General features: G+C 44.6%; 12 non-coding genes and 1 pseudogene across 12 annotated transcripts; all 13 read right to left on the bottom strand.

Moving 5' to 3' along the window:
• Positions 1 to 99: 99 nt before the first annotated feature.
• LOC141238817 (U2 spliceosomal RNA) lies at positions 100 to 290 on the bottom strand. The gene has a single exon (XR_012304266.1). It is a non-coding gene; the product is annotated as a U2 spliceosomal RNA (small nuclear RNA).
• Positions 291 to 1408: 1118 nt separating this feature from the next.
• LOC141238806 (U2 spliceosomal RNA) lies at positions 1409 to 1599 on the bottom strand. Its single transcript, XR_012304255.1, has one exon. It is a non-coding gene; the product is annotated as a U2 spliceosomal RNA (small nuclear RNA).
• Positions 1600 to 2723: 1124 nt separating this feature from the next.
• LOC141238901 (U2 spliceosomal RNA) lies at positions 2724 to 2914 on the bottom strand. The gene has a single exon (XR_012304346.1). It is a non-coding gene; the product is annotated as a U2 spliceosomal RNA (small nuclear RNA).
• A 1119-nt stretch (positions 2915 to 4033) lies between these two features.
• LOC141238795 (U2 spliceosomal RNA) lies at positions 4034 to 4224 on the bottom strand. Its single transcript, XR_012304244.1, has one exon. It is a non-coding gene; the product is annotated as a U2 spliceosomal RNA (small nuclear RNA).
• A 1119-nt stretch (positions 4225 to 5343) lies between these two features.
• Positions 5344 to 5534, bottom strand: LOC141238783 (U2 spliceosomal RNA). The gene has a single exon (XR_012304232.1). It is a non-coding gene; the product is annotated as a U2 spliceosomal RNA (small nuclear RNA).
• A 1115-nt stretch (positions 5535 to 6649) lies between these two features.
• On the bottom strand, positions 6650 to 6840 carry LOC141238772 (U2 spliceosomal RNA). The gene has a single exon (XR_012304221.1). It is a non-coding gene; the product is annotated as a U2 spliceosomal RNA (small nuclear RNA).
• A 1119-nt stretch (positions 6841 to 7959) lies between these two features.
• On the bottom strand, positions 7960 to 8150 carry LOC141238761 (U2 spliceosomal RNA). The gene has a single exon (XR_012304210.1). It is a non-coding gene; the product is annotated as a U2 spliceosomal RNA (small nuclear RNA).
• Positions 8151 to 9269: 1119 nt separating this feature from the next.
• On the bottom strand, positions 9270 to 9460 carry LOC141238750 (U2 spliceosomal RNA). The gene has a single exon (XR_012304199.1). It is a non-coding gene; the product is annotated as a U2 spliceosomal RNA (small nuclear RNA).
• Positions 9461 to 10574: 1114 nt separating this feature from the next.
• Positions 10575 to 10765, bottom strand: LOC141238738 (U2 spliceosomal RNA). The gene has a single exon (XR_012304188.1). It is a non-coding gene; the product is annotated as a U2 spliceosomal RNA (small nuclear RNA).
• A 1119-nt stretch (positions 10766 to 11884) lies between these two features.
• LOC141238727 (U2 spliceosomal RNA) lies at positions 11885 to 12075 on the bottom strand. Its single transcript, XR_012304177.1, has one exon. It is a non-coding gene; the product is annotated as a U2 spliceosomal RNA (small nuclear RNA).
• Positions 12076 to 13194: 1119 nt separating this feature from the next.
• On the bottom strand, positions 13195 to 13385 carry LOC141238963 (U2 spliceosomal RNA). Its single transcript, XR_012304405.1, has one exon. It is a non-coding gene; the product is annotated as a U2 spliceosomal RNA (small nuclear RNA).
• A 1119-nt stretch (positions 13386 to 14504) lies between these two features.
• Positions 14505 to 14695, bottom strand: LOC141238715 (U2 spliceosomal RNA). Its single transcript, XR_012304166.1, has one exon. It is a non-coding gene; the product is annotated as a U2 spliceosomal RNA (small nuclear RNA).
• A 1116-nt stretch (positions 14696 to 15811) lies between these two features.
• LOC141239039 (U2 spliceosomal RNA) lies at positions 15812 to 16029 on the bottom strand (annotated as a pseudogene).
• Positions 16030 to 16781: the final 752 nt, after the last annotated feature.

The raw sequence follows: 16781 nt of genomic DNA, 5'->3' as shown, positions 1-16781 counted from the left end.
AAGCAAAGCCAAAGAGTCCATCCCAAAATCCGACAAACAAGCCAAATGAACAAAAAGCATTGAATTCAATTCTTTCTGATTTTAGAAACTGCATTAAAGAAGGGGTGCACCGGTCCTGGAGATACTGCAATACCAGGTCAATGCGTGGAGTGGACAGAGCAAGCTCTTTTTCCATCTCCCTGTTCTAAAAATCCATTTAATATATGGTCCCCAGATAGGGGACGTATCAGATATTAAACTGATAAGAACAGATACTACACTTGATCTTAGCCAAAAGGCCGAGAAGCGATAACCAGAATTGGTTTCCGACTACGGTGCCACCCAAGGATTCTGAAAAGTCCATTTGTGGAGATGGCCACCTGGACTCCCGTTAAGAAGACATGCTGTCAACCTCTAGATCCCTCACATGCCTGCACTTTTCGGCTTGCTGCTGCTGCAATCCACGCGTTTTAGATCTGCATAACTCCACCTCTTTTAGCACAGTACCCTCAACCCCCGGCTGTTCCCACCCGCCTCAACACCGTTGGAAGGGAGGAGAACCAATTAAGGCGGGGGGGTGGGGGGTGGAACGAGCAGCTGTCTACCCTTAGCAGGAGGGTTGCTGATTAATTACCTCTCCTGCTGCTGCTGCTGCTGGCTGTCCAGCAGCAGACTGAAGGTGGCTGCTGCTGTGCGCAGGTATATAAAGGCTCAGAGCCTATTATGACACGCGCAGCCAGCGTTCCATTGCCACATTCCGTCTATGCAGGCGGGATACCTGGATGGCTGAATGTCACTGAGAAGCTCACAGAGACCGCCATAAGCAACAGTTTAAAAGAATGCCACAGACTAATCAACCAAACTTTTTGGGTTGGTTTCTCTTTTATAGTCTGCAGGCATTAAATGAAAGAAGTCAGTGTTCCAGCAGAGGGAGACAACGTTTCAGAAAAGGCATTGTAGCAAACCAAAAAAGAAATTTTAAGCGCAGCAGAGTAACCAGCTCACATACCTGTTAGCTCAGGTGAGTTTAAAAGGCTGCTGTTGATAACAAGGGCATTTGCTAAATAGATGGTGTGTGTGCAACAATATACTGAAAGGTCAATTATATTGTGCAGCTTATCTCACCACCTGTAGTTATTTAGGTGAAAGCTCCAAAATGCTTGCCTAATATGTCTGTTTATCCAAAAGGAAGTATAGAGGGAGAGCTAGATAGATAGCATTGCATTACATTACATGGCAATGCAATGCACAGTTGCTGAAGTTGAACCAAAATGAGCTTGTCATCTGGCTTCTGCAACTTTTAACATGAAAAATCCAATGAGGAGAAGAAAAGCAAAGCCAAAGAGTCCATCCCAAAATCCGACAAACAAGCCAAATGAACAAAAAGCATTGAATTCAATTCTTTCTGATTTTAGAAACTGCATTAAAGAAGGGGTGCACCGGTCCTGGAGATACTGCAATACCAGGTCAATGCGTGGAGTGGACAGAGCAAGCTCTTTTTCCATCTCCCTGTTCTAAAAATCCATTTAATATATGGTCCCCAGATAGGGGACGTATCAGATATTAAACTGATAAGAACAGATACTACACTTGATCTTAGCCAAAAGGCCGAGAAGCGATAACCAGAATTGGTTTCCGACTACGGTGCCACCCAAGGATTCTGAAAAGTCCATTTGTGGAGATGGCCACCTGGACTCCCGTTAAGAAGACATGCTGTCAACCTCTAGATCCCTCACATGCCTGCACTTTTCGGCTTGCTGCTGCTGCAATCCACGCGTTTTAGATCTGCATAACTCCACCTCTTTTAGCACAGTACCCTCAACCCCCGGCTGTTCCCACCCGCCTCAACACCGTTGGAAGGGAGGAGAACCAATTAAGGCGGGGGGGGGGGGGGGGTGGAACGAGCAGCTGTCTACCCTTAGCAGGAGGGTTGCTGATTAATTACCTCTCCTGCTGCTGCTGCTGCTGCTGGCTGTCCAGCAGCAGACTGAAGGTGGCTGCTGCTGTGCGCAGGTATATAAAGGCTCAGAGCCTATTATGACACGCGCAGCCAGCGTTCCATTGCCACATTCCGTCTACTGCAGGCGGGATACCTGGATGGCTGAATGTCACTGAGAAGCTCACAGAGACCGCCATAAGCAACAGTTTAAAAGAATGCCACAGACTAATCAACCAAACTTTTTGGGTTGGTTTCTCTTTTATAGTCTGCAGGCATTAAATGAAAGAAGTCAGTGTTCCAGCAGAGGGAGACAACGTTTCAGAAAAGGCATTGTAGCAAACCAAAAAAGAAATTTTAAGCGCAGCAGAGTAACCAGCTTACATACCTGTTAGCTCAGGTGAGTTTAAAAGGCTGCTGTTGATAACAAGGGCATTTGCTAAATAGATGGTGTGTGTGCAACAATATACTGAAAGGTCAATTATATTGTGCAGCTTATCTCACCACCTGTAGTTATTTAGGTGAAAGCTCCAAAATGCTTGCCTAATATGTCTGTTTATCCAAAAGGAAGTATAAAGGGAGAGCTAGATAGATAGCATTGCATTACATTACATGGCAATGCAATGCACAGTTGCTGAAGTTGAACCAAAATGAGCTTGTCATCTGGCTTCTGCAACTTTTAACATGAAAAATCCAATGAGGAGAAGAAAAGCAAAGCCAAAGAGTCCATCCCAAAATCCGACAAACAAGCCAAATGAACAAAAAGCATTGAATTCAATTCTTTCTGATTTTAGAAACTGCATTAAAGAAGGGGTGCACCGGTCCTGGAGATACTGCAATACCAGGTCAATGCGTGGAGTGGAGAGAGCAAGCTCTTTTTCCATCTCCCTGTTCTAAAAATCCATTTAATATATGGTCCCCAGATAGGGGACGTATCAGATATTAAACTGATAAGAACAGATACTACACTTGATCTTAGCCAAAAGGCCGAGAAGCGATAACCAGAATTGGTTTCCGACTACGGTGCCACCCAAGGATTCTGAAAAGTCCATTTGTGGAGATGGCCACCTGGACTCCCGTTAAGAAGACATGCTGTCAACCTCTAGATCCCTCACATGCCTGCACTTTTCGGCTTGCTGCTGCTGCAATCCACGCGTTTTAGATCTGCATAACTCCACCTCTTTTAGCACAGTACCCTCAACCCCCGGCTGTTCCCACCCGCCTCAACACCGTTGGAAGGGAGGAGAACCAATTAAGGCGGGGGGGGGGGGGGTGGAACGAGCAGCTGTCTACCCTTAGCAGGAGGGTTGCTGATTAATTACCTCTCCTGCTGCTGCTGCTGCTGGCTGTCCAGCAGCAGACTGAAGGTGGCTGCTGCTGTGCGCAGGTATATAAAGGCTCAGAGCCTTTTATGACACGCGCAGCCAGCGTTCCATTGCCACATTCCGTCTACTGCAGGCGGGATACCTGGATGGCTGAATGTCACTGAGAAGCTCACAGAGACCGCCATAAGCAACAGTTTAAAAGAATGCCACAGACTAATCAACCAAACTTTTTGGGTTGGTTTCTCTTTTATAGTCTGCAGGCATTAAATGAAAGAAGTCAGTGTTCCAGCAGAGGGAGACAACGTTTCAGAAAAGGCATTGTAGCAAACCAAAAAAGAAATTTTAAGCGCAGCAGAGTAACCAGCTCACATACCTGTTAGCTCAGGTGAGTTTAAAAGGCTGCTGTTGATAACAAGGGCATTTGCTAAATAGATGGTGTGTGTGCAACAATATACTGAAAGGTCAATTATATTGTGCAGCTTATCTCACCACCTGTAGTTATTTAGGTGAAAGCTCCAAAATGCTTGCCTAATATGTCTGTTTATCCAAAAGGAAGTATAGAGGGAGAGCTAGATAGATAGCATTGCATTACATTACATGGCAATGCAATGCACAGTTGCTGAAGTTGAACCAAAATGAGCTTGTCATCTGGCTTCTGCAACTTTTAACATGAAAAATCCAATGAGGAGAAGAAAAGCAAAGCCAAAGAGTCCATCCCAAAATCCGACAAACAAGCCAAATGAACAAAAAGCATTGAATTCAATTCTTTCTGATTTTAGAAACTGCATTAAAGAAGGGGTGCACCGGTCCTGGAGATACTGCAATACCAGGTCAATGCGTGGAGTGGACAGAGCAAGCTCTTTTTCCATCTCCCTGTTCTAAAAATCCATTTAATATATGGTCCCCAGATAGGGGACGTATCAGATATTAAACTGATAAGAACAGATACTACACTTGATCTTAGCCAAAAGGCCGAGAAGCGATAACCAGAATTGGTTTCCGACTACGGTGCCACCCAAGGATTCTGAAAAGTCCATTTGTGGAGATGGCCACCTGGACTCCCGTTAAGAAGACATGCTGTCAACCTCTAGATCCCTCACATGCCTGCACTTTTCGGCTTGCTGCTGCTGCAATCCACGCGTTTTAGATCTGCATAACTCCACCTCTTTTAGCACAGTACCCTCAACCCCCGGCTGTTCCCACCCGCCTCAACACCGTTGGAAGGGAGGAGAACCAATTAAGGCGGGGGGGTGGGGGGTGGAACGAGCAGCTGTCTACCCTTAGCAGGAGGGTTGCTGATTAATTACCTCTCCTGCTGCTGCTGGTGCTGGCTGTCCAGCAGCAGACTGAAGGTGGCTGCTGCTGTGCGCAGGTATATAAAGGCTCAGAGCCTATTATGACACGCGCAGCCAGCGTTCCATTGCCACATTCCGTCTACTGCAGGCGGGATACCTGGATGGCTGAATGTCACTGAGAAGCTCACAGAGACCGCCATAAGCAACAGTTTAAAAGAATGCCACAGACTAATCAACCAAACTTTTTGGGTTGGTTTCTCTTTTAAAGTCTGCAGGCATTAAATGAAAGAAGTCAGTGTTCCAGCAGAGGGAGACAACGTTTCAGAAAAGGCATTGTAGCAAACCAAAAAAGAAATTTTAAGCGCAGCAGAGTAACCAGCTCACAAACCTGTTAGCTCAGGTGAGTTTAAAAGGCTGCTGTTGATAACAAGGCCATTTGCTAAATAGATGGTGTGTGTGCAACAATATACTGAAAGGTCAATTATATTGTGCAGCTTATCTCACCACCTGTAGTTATTTAGGTGAAAGCTCCAAAATGCTTGCCTAATATGTCTGTTTATCCAAAAGGAAGTATAGAGGGAGAGCTAGATAGATAGCATTGCATTACATTACATGGCAATGCAATGCACAGTTGCTGAAGTTGAACCAAAATGAGCTTGTCATCTGGCTTCTGCAACTTTTAACATGAAAAATCCAATGAGGAGAAGAAAAGCAAAGCCAAAGAGTCCATCCCAAAATCCGACAAACAAGCCAAATGAACAAAAAGCATTGAATTCAATTCTTTCTGATTTTAGAAACTGCATTAAAGAAGGGGTGCACCGGTCCTGGAGATACTGCAATACCAGGTCAATGCGTGGAGTGGACAGAGCAAGCTCTTTTTCCATCTCCCTGTTCTAAAAATCCATTTAATATATGGTCCCCAGATAGGGGACGTATCAGATATTAAACTGATAAGAACAGATACTACACTTGATCTTAGCCAAAAGGCCGAGAAGCGATAACCAGAATTGGTTTCCGACTACGGTGCCACCCAAGGATTCTGAAAAGTCCATTTGTGGAGATGGCCACCTGGACTCCCGTTAAGAAGACATGCTGTCAACCTCTAGATCCCTCACATGCCTGCACTTTTCGGCTTGCTGCTGCTGCAATCCACGCGTTTTAGATCTGCATAACTCCACCTCTTTTAGCACAGTACCCTCAACCCCCGGCTGTTCCCACCCGCCTCAACACCGTTGGAAGGGAGGAGAACCAATTAAGGCGGGGGGGGGGTGGAACGAGCAGCTGTCTACCCTTAGCAGGAGGGTTGCTGATTAATTACCTCTCCTGCTGCTGCTGCTGCTGGCTGTCCAGCAGCAGACTGAAGGTGGCTGCTGCTGTGCGCAGGTATATAAAGGCTCAGAGCCTATTATGACACGCGCAGCCAGCGTTCCATTGCCACATTCCGTCTACTGCAGGCGCGATACTTGGATGGCTGAATGTCACTGAGAAGCTCACAGAGACCGCCATAAGCAACAGTTTAAAAGAATGCCACAGACTAATCAACCAAACTTTTTGGGTTGGTTTCTCTTTTATAGTCTGCAGGCATTAAATGAAAGAAGTCAGTGTTCCAGCAGAGGGAGACAACGTTTCAGAAAAGGCATTGTAGCAAACCAAAAAAGAAATTTTAAGCGCAGCAGAGTAACCAGCTCACATACCTGTTAGCTCAGGTGAGTTTAAAAGGCTGCTGTTGATAACAAGGGCATTTGCTAAATAGATGGTGTGTGTGCAACAATATACTGAAAGGTCAATTATATTGTGCAGCTTATCTCACCACCTGTAGTTATTTAGGTGAAAGCTCCAAAATGCTTGCCTAATATGTCTGTTTATCCAAAAGGAAGTATAGAGGGAGAGCTAGATAGACAGCATTGCATTACATTACATGGCAATGCAATGCACAGTTGCTGAAGTTGAACCAAAATGAGCTTGTCATCTGGCTTCTGCAACTTTTAACATGAAAAATCCAATGAGGAGAAGAAAAGCAAAGCCAAAGAGTCCATCCCAAAATCCGACAAACAAGCCAAATGAACAAAAAGCATTGAATTCAATTCTTTCTGATTTTAGAAACTGCATTAAAGAAGGGGTGCACCGGTCCTGGAGATACTGCAATACCAGGTCAATGCGTGGAGTGGACAGAGCAAGCTCTTTTTCCATCTCCCTGTTCTAAAAATCCATTTAATATATGGTCCCCAGATAGGGGACGTATCAGATATTAAACTGATAAGAACAGATACTACACTTGATCTTAGCCAAAAGGCCGAGAAGCGATAACCAGAATTGGTTTCCGACTACGGTGCCACCCAAGGATTCTGAAAAGTCCATTTGTGGAGATGGCCACCTGGACTCCCGTTAAGAAGACATGCTGTCAACCTCTAGATCCCTCACATGCCTGCACTTTTCGGCTTGCTGCTGCTGCAATCCACGCGTTTTAGATCTGCATAACTCCACCTCTTTTAGCACAGTACCCTCAACCCCCGGCTGTTCCCACCCGCCTCAACACCGTTGGAAGGGAGGAGAACCAATTAAGGCGGGGGGGTGGGGGGTGGAACGAGCAGCTGTCTACCCTTAGCAGGAGGGTTGCTGATTAATTACCTCTCCTGCTGCTGCTGCTGCTGGCTGTCCAGCAGCAGACTGAAGGTGGCTGCTGCTGTGCGCAGGTATATAAAGGCTCAGAGCCTATTATGACACGCGCAGCCAGCGTTCCATTGCCACATTCCGTCTACTGCAGGCGGGATACTTGGATGGCTGAATGTCACTGAGAAGCTCACAGAGACCGCCATAAGCAACAGTTTAAAAGAATGCCACAGACTAATCAACCAAACTTTTTGGGTTGGTTTCTCTTTTATAGTCTGCAGGCATTAAATGAAAGAAGTCAGTGTTCCAGCAGAGGGAGACAACGTTTCAGAAAAGGCATTGTAGCAAACCAAAAAAGAAATTTTAAGCGCAGCAGAGTAACCAGCTCACATACCTGTTAGCTCAGGTGAGTTTAAAAGGCTGCTGTTGATAACAAGGGCATTTGCTAAATAGATGGTGTGTGTGCAACAATATACTGAAAGGTCAATTATATTGTGCAGCTTATCTCACCACCTGTAGTTATTTAGGTGAAAGCTCCAAAATGCTTGCCTAATATGTCTGTTTATCCAAAAGGAAGTATAGAGGGAGAGCTAGATAGATAGCATTGCATTACATTACATGGCAATGCAATGCACAGTTGCTGAAGTTGAACCAAAATGAGCTTGTCATCTGGCTTCTGCAACTTTTAACATGAAAAATCCAATGAGGAGAAGAAAAGCAAAGCCAAAGAGTCCATCCCAAAATCCGACAAACAAGCCAAATGAACAAAAAGCATTGAATTCAATTATTTCTGATTTTAGAAACTGCATTAAAGAAGGGGTGCACCGGTCCTGGAGATACTGCAATACCAGGTCAATGCGTGGAGTGGACAGAGCAAGCTCTTTTTCCATCTCCCTGTTCTAAAAATCCATTTAATATATGGTCCCCAGATAGGGGACGTATCAGATATTAAACTGATAAGAACAGATACTACACTTGATCTTAGCCAAAAGGCCGAGAAGCGATAACCAGAATTGGTTTCCGACTACGGTGCCACCCAAGGATTCTGAAAAGTCCATTTGTGGAGATGGCCACCTGGACTCCCGTTAAGAAGACATGCTGTCAACCTCTAGATCCCTCACATGCCTGCACTTTTCGGCTTGCTGCTGCTGCAATCCACGCGTTTTAGATCTGCATAACTCCACCTCTTTTAGCACAGTACCCTCAACCCCCGGCTGTTCCCACCCGCCTCAACACCGTTGGAAGGGAGGAGAACCAATTAAGGCGGGGGGGTGGGGGGTGGAACGAGCAGCTGTCTACCCTTAGCAGGAGGGTTGCTGATTAATTACCTCTCCTGCTGCTGCTGGTGCTGGCTGTCCAGCAGCAGACTGAAGGTGGCTGCTGCTGTGCGCAGGTATATAAAGGCTCAGAGCCTATTATGACACGCGCAGCCAGCGTTCCATTGCCACATTCCGTCTACTGCAGGCGGGATACCTGGATGGCTGAATGTCACTGAGAAGCTCACAGAGACCGCCATAAGCAACAGTTTAAAAGAATGCCACAGACTAATCAACCAAACTTTTTGGGTTGGTTTCTCTTTTAAAGTCTGCAGGCATTAAATGAAAGAAGTCAGTGTTCCAGCAGAGGGAGACAACGTTTCAGAAAAGGCATTGTAGCAAACCAAAAAAGAAATTTTAAGCGCAGCAGAGTAACCAGCTCACAAACCTGTTAGCTCAGGTGAGTTTAAAAGGCTGCTGTTGATAACAAGGCCATTTGCTAAATAGATGGTGTGTGTGCAACAATATACTGAAAGGTCAATTATATTGTGCAGCTTATCTCACCACCTGTAGTTATTTAGGTGAAAGCTCCAAAATGCTTGCCTAATATGTCTGTTTATCCAAAAGGAAGTATAGAGGGAGAGCTAGATAGATAGCATTGCATTACATTACATGGCAATGCAATGCACAGTTGCTGAAGTTGAACCAAAATGAGCTTGTCATCTGGCTTCTGCAACTTTTAACATGAAAAATCCAATGAGGAGAAGAAAAGCAAAGCCAAAGAGTCCATCCCAAAATCCGACAAACAAGCCAAATGAACAAAAAGCATTGAATTCAATTCTTTCTGATTTTAGAAACTGCATTAAAGAAGGGGTGCACCGGTCCTGGAGATACTGCAATACCAGGTCAATGCGTGGAGTGGACAGAGCAAGCTCTTTTTCCATCTCCCTGTTCTAAAAATCCATTTAATATATGGTCCCCAGATAGGGGACGTATCAGATATTAAACTGATAAGAACAGATACTACACTTGATCTTAGCCAAAAGGCCGAGAAGCGATAACCAGAATTGGTTTCCGACTACGGTGCCACCCAAGGATTCTGAAAAGTCCATTTGTGGAGATGGCCACCTGGACTCCCGTTAAGAAGACATGCTGTCAACCTCTAGATCCCTCACATGCCTGCACTTTTCGGCTTGCTGCTGCTGCAATCCACGCGTTTTAGATCTGCATAACTCCACCTCTTTTAGCACAGTACCCTCAACCCCCGGCTGTTCCCACCCGCCTCAACACCGTTGGAAGGGAGGAGAACCAATTAAGGCGGGGGGGGGTGGAACGAGCAGCTGTCTACCCTTAGCAGGAGGGTTGCTGATTAATTACCTCTCCTGCTGCTGCTGCTGCTGGCTGTCCAGCAGCAGACTGAAGGTGGCTGCTGCTGTGCGCAGGTATATAAAGGCTCAGAGCCTATTATGACACGCGCAGCCAGCGTTCCATTGCCACATTCCGTCTACTGCAGGCGCGATACTTGGATGGCTGAATGTCACTGAGAAGCTCACAGAGACCGCCATAAGCAACAGTTTAAAAGAATGCCACAGACTAATCAACCAAACTTTTTGGGTTGGTTTCTCTTTTATAGTCTGCAGGCATTAAATGAAAGAAGTCAGTGTTCCAGCAGAGGGAGACAACGTTTCAGAAAAGGCATTGTAGCAAACCAAAAAAGAAATTTTAAGCGCAGCAGAGTAACCAGCTCACATACCTGTTAGCTCAGGTGAGTTTAAAAGGCTGCTGTTGATAACAAGGGCATTTGCTAAATAGATGGTGTGTGTGCAACAATATACTGAAAGGTCAATTATATTGTGCAGCTTATCTCACCACCTGTAGTTATTTAGGTGAAAGCTCCAAAATGCTTGCCTAATATGTCTGTTTATCCAAAAGGAAGTATAGAGGGAGAGCTAGATAGACAGCATTGCATTACATTACATGGCAATGCAATGCACAGTTGCTGAAGTTGAACCAAAATGAGCTTGTCATCTGGCTTCTGCAACTTTTAACATGAAAAATCCAATGAGGAGAAGAAAAGCAAAGCCAAAGAGTCCATCCCAAAATCCGACAAACAAGCCAAATGAACAAAAAGCATTGAATTCAATTCTTTCTGATTTTAGAAACTGCATTAAAGAAGGGGTGCACCGGTCCTGGAGATACTGCAATACCAGGTCAATGCGTGGAGTGGACAGAGCAAGCTCTTTTTCCATCTCCCTGTTCTAAAAATCCATTTAATATATGGTCCCCAGATAGGGGACGTATCAGATATTAAACTGATAAGAACAGATACTACACTTGATCTTAGCCAAAAGGCCGAGAAGCGATAACCAGAATTGGTTTCCGACTACGGTGCCACCCAAGGATTCTGAAAAGTCCATTTGTGGAGATGGCCACCTGGACTCCCGTTAAGAAGACATGCTGTCAACCTCTAGATCCCTCACATGCCTGCACTTTTCGGCTTGCTGCTGCTGCAATCCACGCGTTTTAGATCTGCATAACTCCACCTCTTTTAGCACAGTACCCTCAACCCCCGGCTGTTCCCACCCGCCTCAACACCGTTGGAAGGGAGGAGAACCAATTAAGGCGGGGGGGTGGGGGGTGGAACGAGCAGCTGTCTACCCTTAGCAGGAGGGTTGCTGATTAATTACCTCTCCTGCTGCTGCTGCTGCTGGCTGTCCAGCAGCAGACTGAAGGTGGCTGCTGCTGTGCGCAGGTATATAAAGGCTCAGAGCCTATTATGACACGCGCAGCCAGCGTTCCATTGCCACATTCCGTCTACTGCAGGCGGGATACTTGGATGGCTGAATGTCACTGAGAAGCTCACAGAGACCGCCATAAGCAACAGTTTAAAAGAATGCCACAGACTAATCAACCAAACTTTTTGGGTTGGTTTCTCTTTTATAGTCTGCAGGCATTAAATGAAAGAAGTCAGTGTTCCAGCAGAGGGAGACAACTTTTCAGAAAAGGCATTGTAGCAAACCAAAAAAGAAATTTTAAGCGCAGCAGAGTAACCAGCTCACATACCTGTTAGCTCAGGTGAGTTTAAAAGGCTGCTGTTGATAACAAGGGCATTTGCTAAATAGATGGTGTGTGTGCAACAATATACTGAAAGGTCAATTATATTGTGCAGCTTATCTCACCACCTGTAGTTATTTAGGTGAAAGCTCCAAAATGCTTGCCTAATATGTCTGTTTATCCAAAAGGAAGTATAGAGGGAGAGCTAGATAGACAGCATTGCATTACATTACATGGCAATGCAATGCACAGTTGCTGAAGTTGAACCAAAATGAGCTTGTCATCTGGCTTCTGCAACTTTTAACATGAAAAATCCAATGAGGAGAAGAAAAGCAAAGCCAAAGAGTCCATCCCAAAATCCGACAAACAAGCCAAATGAACAAAAAGCATTGAATTCAATTCTTTCTGATTTTAGAAACTGCATTAAAGAAGGGGTGCACCGGTCCTGGAGATACTGCAATACCAGGTCAATGCGTGGAGTGGACAGAGCAAGCTCTTTTTCCATCTCCCTGTTCTAAAAATCCATTTAATATATGGTCCCCAGATAGGGGACGTATCAGATATTAAACTGATAAGAACAGATACTACACTTGATCTTAGCCAAAAGGCCGAGAAGCGATAACCAGAATTGGTTTCCGACTACGGTGCCACCCAAGGATTCTGAAAAGTCCATTTGTGGAGATGGCCACCTGGACTCCCGTTAAGAATACATGCTGTCAACCTCTAGATCCCTCACATGCCTGCACTTTTCGGCTTGCTGCTGCTGCAATCCACGCGTTTTAGATCTGCATAACTCCACCTCTTTTAGCACAGTACCCTCAACCCCCGGCTGTTCCCACCCGCCTCAACACCGTTGGAAGGGAGGAGAACCAATTAAGGCGGGGGGGTGGGGGGTGGAACGAGCAGCTGTCTACCCTTAGCAGGAGGGTTGCTGATTAATTACCTCTCCTGCTGCTGCTGCTGCTGGCTGTCCAGCAGCAGACTGAAGGTGGCTGCTGCTGTGCGCAGGTATATAAAGGCTCAGAGCCTATTATGACACGCGCAGCCAGCGTTCCATTGCCACATTCCGTCTACTGCAGGCGGGATACCTGGATGGCTGAATGTCACTGAGAAGCTCACAGAGACCGCCATAAGCAACAGTTTAAAAGAATGCCACAGACTAATCAACCAAACTTTTTGGGTTGGTTTCTCTTTTATAGTCTGCAGGCATTAAATGAAAGAAGTCAGTGTTCCAGCAGAGGGAGACAACGTTTCAGAAAAGGCATTGTAGCAAACCAAAAAAGAAATTTTAAGCGCAGCAGAGTAACCAGCTCACATACCTGTTAGCTCAGGTGAGTTTAAAAGGCTGCTGTTGATAACAAGGGCATTTGCTAAATAGATGGTGTGTGTGCAACAATATACTGAAAGGTCAATTATATTGTGCAGCTTATCTCACCACCTGTAGTTATTTAGGTGAAAGCTCCAAAATGCTTGCCTAATATGTCTGTTTATCCAAAAGGAAGTATAGAGGGAGAGCTAGATAGATAGCATTGCATTACATTACATGGCAATGCAATGCACAGTTGCTGAAGTTGAACCAAAATGAGCTTGTCATCTGGCTTCTGCAACTTTTAACATGAAAAATCCAATGAGGAGAAGAAAAGCAAAGCCAAAGAGTCCATCCCAAAATCCGACAAACAAGCCAAATGAACAAAAAGCATTGAATTCAATTCTTTCTGATTTTAGAAACTGCATTAAAGAAGGGGTGCACCGGTCCTGGAGATACTGCAATACCAGGTCAATGCGTGGAGTGGACAGAGCAAGCTCTTTTTCCATCTCCCTGTTCTAAAAATCCATTTAATATATGGTCCCCAGATAGGGGAAGTATCAGATATTAAACTGATAAGAACAGATACTACACTTGATCTTAGCCAAAAGGCCGAGAAGCGATAACCAGAATTGGTTTCCGACTACGGTGCCACCCAAGGATTCTGAAAAGTCCATTTGTGGAGATGGCCACCTGGACTCCCGTTAAGAAGACATGCTGTCAACCTCTAGATCCCTCACATGCCTGCACTTTTCGGCTTGCTGCTGCTGCAATCCACGCGTTTTAGATCTGCATAACTCCACCTCTTTTAGCACAGTACCCTCAACCCCCGGCTGTTCCCACCCGCCTCAACACCGTTGGAAGGGAGGAGAACCAATTAAGGCGGGGGGGTGGGGGGTGGAACGAGCAGCTGTCTACCCTTAGCAGGAGGGTTGCTGATTAATTACCTCTCCTGCTGCTGCTGGTGCTGGCTGTCCAGCAGCAGACTGAAGGTGGCTGCTGCTGTGCGCAGGTATATAAAGGCTCAGAGCCTATTATGACACGCGCAGCCAGCGTTCCATTGCCACATTCCGTCTACTGCAGGCGGGATACCTGGATGGCTGAATGTCACTGAGAAGCTCACAGAGACCGCCATAAGCAACAGTTTAAAAGAATGCCACAGACTAATCAACCAAACTTTTTGGGTTGGTTTCTCTTTTAAAGTCTGCAGGCATTAAATGAAAGAAGTCAGTGTTCCAGCAGAGGGAGACAACGTTTCAGAAAAGGCATTGTAGCAAACCAAAAAAGAAATTTTAAGCGCAGCAGAGTAACCAGCTCACAAACCTGTTAGCTCAGGTGAGTTTAAAAGGCTGCTGTTGATAACAAGGCCATTTGCTAAATAGATGGTGTGTGTGCAACAATATACTGAAAGGTCAATTATATTGTGCAGCTTATCTCACCACCTGTAGTTATTTAGGTGAAAGCTCCAAAATGCTTGCCTAATATGTCTGTTTATCCAAAAGGAAGTATAGAGGGAGAGCTAGATAGATAGCATTGCATTACATTACATGGCAATGCAATGCACAGTTGCTGAAGTTGAACCAAAATGAGCTTGTCATCTGGCTTCTGCAACTTTTAACATGAAAAATCCAATGAGGAGAAGAAAAGCAAAGCCAAAGAGTCCATCCCAAAATCCGACAAACAAGCCAAATGAACAAAAAGCATTGAATTCAATTCTTTCTGATTTTAGAAACTGCATTAAAGAAGGGGTGCACCGGTCCTGGAGATACTGCAATACCAGGTCAATGCGTGGAGTGGACAGAGCAAGCTCTTTTTCCATCTCCCTGTTCTAAAAATCCATTTAATATATGGTCCCCAGATAGGGGACGTATCAGATATTAAACTGATAAGAACAGATACTACACTTGATCTTAGCCAAAAGGCCGAGAAGCGATAACCAGAATTGGTTTCCGACTACGGTGCCACCCAAGGATTCTGAAAAGTCCATTTGTGGAGATGGCCACCTGGACTCCCGTTAAGAAGACATGCTGTCAACCTCTAGATCCCTCACATGCCTGCACTTTTCGGCTTGCTGCTGCTGCAATCCACGCGTTTTAGATCTGCATAACTCCACCTCTTTTAGCACAGTACCCTCAACCCCCGGCTGTTCCCACCCGCCTCAACACCGTTGGAAGGGAGGAGAACCAATTAAGGCGGGGGGGGGGGTGGAACGAGCAGCTGTCTACCCTTAGCAGGAGGGTTGCTGATTAATTACCTCTCCTGCTGCTGCTGCTGCTGGCTGTCCAGCAGCAGACTGAAGGTGGCTGCTGCTGTGCGCAGGTATATAAAGGCTCAGAGCCTATTATGACACGCGCAGCCAGCGTTCCATTGCCACATTCCGTCTACTGCAGGCGGGATACTTGGATGGCTGAATGTCACTGAGAAGCTCACAGAGACCGCCATAAGCAACAGTTTAAAAGAATGCCACAGACTAATCAACCAAACTTTTTGGGTTGGTTTCTCTTTTATAGTCTGCAGGCATTAAATGAAAGAAGTCAGTGTTCCAGCAGAGGGAGACAACGTTTCAGAAAAGGCATTGTAGCAAACCAAAAAAGAAATTTTAAGCGCAGCAGAGTAACCAGCTCACATACCTGTTAGCTCAGGTGAGTTTAAAAGGCTGCTGTTGATAACAAGGGCATTTGCTAAATAGATGGTGTGTGTGCAACAATATACTGAAAGGTCAATTATATTGTGCAGCTTATCTCACCACCTGTAGTTATTTAGGTGAAAGCTCCAAAATGCTTGCCTAATATGTCTGTTTATCCAAAAGGAAGTATAGAGGGAGAGCTAGATAGACAGCATTGCATTACATTACATGGCAATGCAATGCACAGTTGCTGAAGTTGAACCAAAATGAGCTTGTCATCTGGCTTCTGCAACTTTTAACATGAAAAATCCAATGAGGAGAAGAAAAGCAAAGCCAAAGAGTCCATCCCAAAATCCGACAAACAAGCCAAATGAACAAAAAGCATTGAATTCAATTCTTTCTGATTTTAGAAACTGCATTAAAGAAGGGGTGCACCGGTCCTGGAGATACTGCAATACCAGGTCAATGCGTGGAGTGGACAGAGCAAGCTCTTTTTCCATCTCCCTGTTCTAAAAATCCATTTAATATATGGTCCCCAGATAGGGGACGTATCAGATATTAAACTGATAAGAACAGATTTTTTTTTTTTTTTTTTTTTTTTTTTACACTCAGATTACAAAGTCTTACATCTTTAAAAGCAAAAACCAAGACTCAAATCCATCATCGTGTGTTTTTTTTTTATTTTTTTTTTTTTTTTTTTATATATATATATATATATATATATACATATATATTTCCTTCTTTCCTTTTTCTTAACTTTCTTTTTAACTTTTTTTTTTTTCCTGTAATTAATATTTGTATTTTTCCAGAAAAAGATTTTCAATGACAACAAAGGCTACACAGTAAGTATATTCCATTCATTTTGCTTCCACAATACATCTGCTTTTCTTATGCCCAAAACCATTTTGTCCTTCCAAAAATACATAAATAAATAACTTAGACACAACTTAATACACTGTTCAACAGACACTTCATTATGTTTAAAAATCAAAATGTTTCTCACCTTCCAAATTGCCATCTTTACACATGTTATTATCACCCACACCACCTTAAAATCTTCTTCCTTTACACCCATCCCATAGAACACCCTGTTAAAATCTAAAAAATTAACATTACTCACAGCTTTAATCAGATTGCACATTTTCCTCCAGACTTTTTGTGCAAACTCGCAATTCCAGAATACGTGCATAGGAGTCTCACTACCTCCACATCTCTGTCTTGGACATTTTTCAAAACGAACAAGACCACGTCTATGCTGAAATTCTCGTGTCGGTAAGCAATCCTTTATTATACACCATAACAAATCTTTATGTTCATTTGATAAGAACACATAGTTTACATTCAGCCAAATCCTGTCCACTATCTTTGGCATAAAGTGCTCCACTGGACTAGTG

The sequence above is a fragment of the Phyllobates terribilis genome, unplaced genomic scaffold (genome assembly GCF_046119375.1).
Source record: "Phyllobates terribilis strain yellow unplaced genomic scaffold, ASM4611937v1 Scaffold_763__1_contigs__length_703860, whole genome shotgun sequence".
Taxonomy (NCBI): domain Eukaryota; kingdom Metazoa; phylum Chordata; class Amphibia; order Anura; family Dendrobatidae; genus Phyllobates; species Phyllobates terribilis.
The sequence above is the reverse complement of the archived record's forward strand: the minus strand, read 5'-3'. Positions and strand labels throughout refer to the sequence as shown.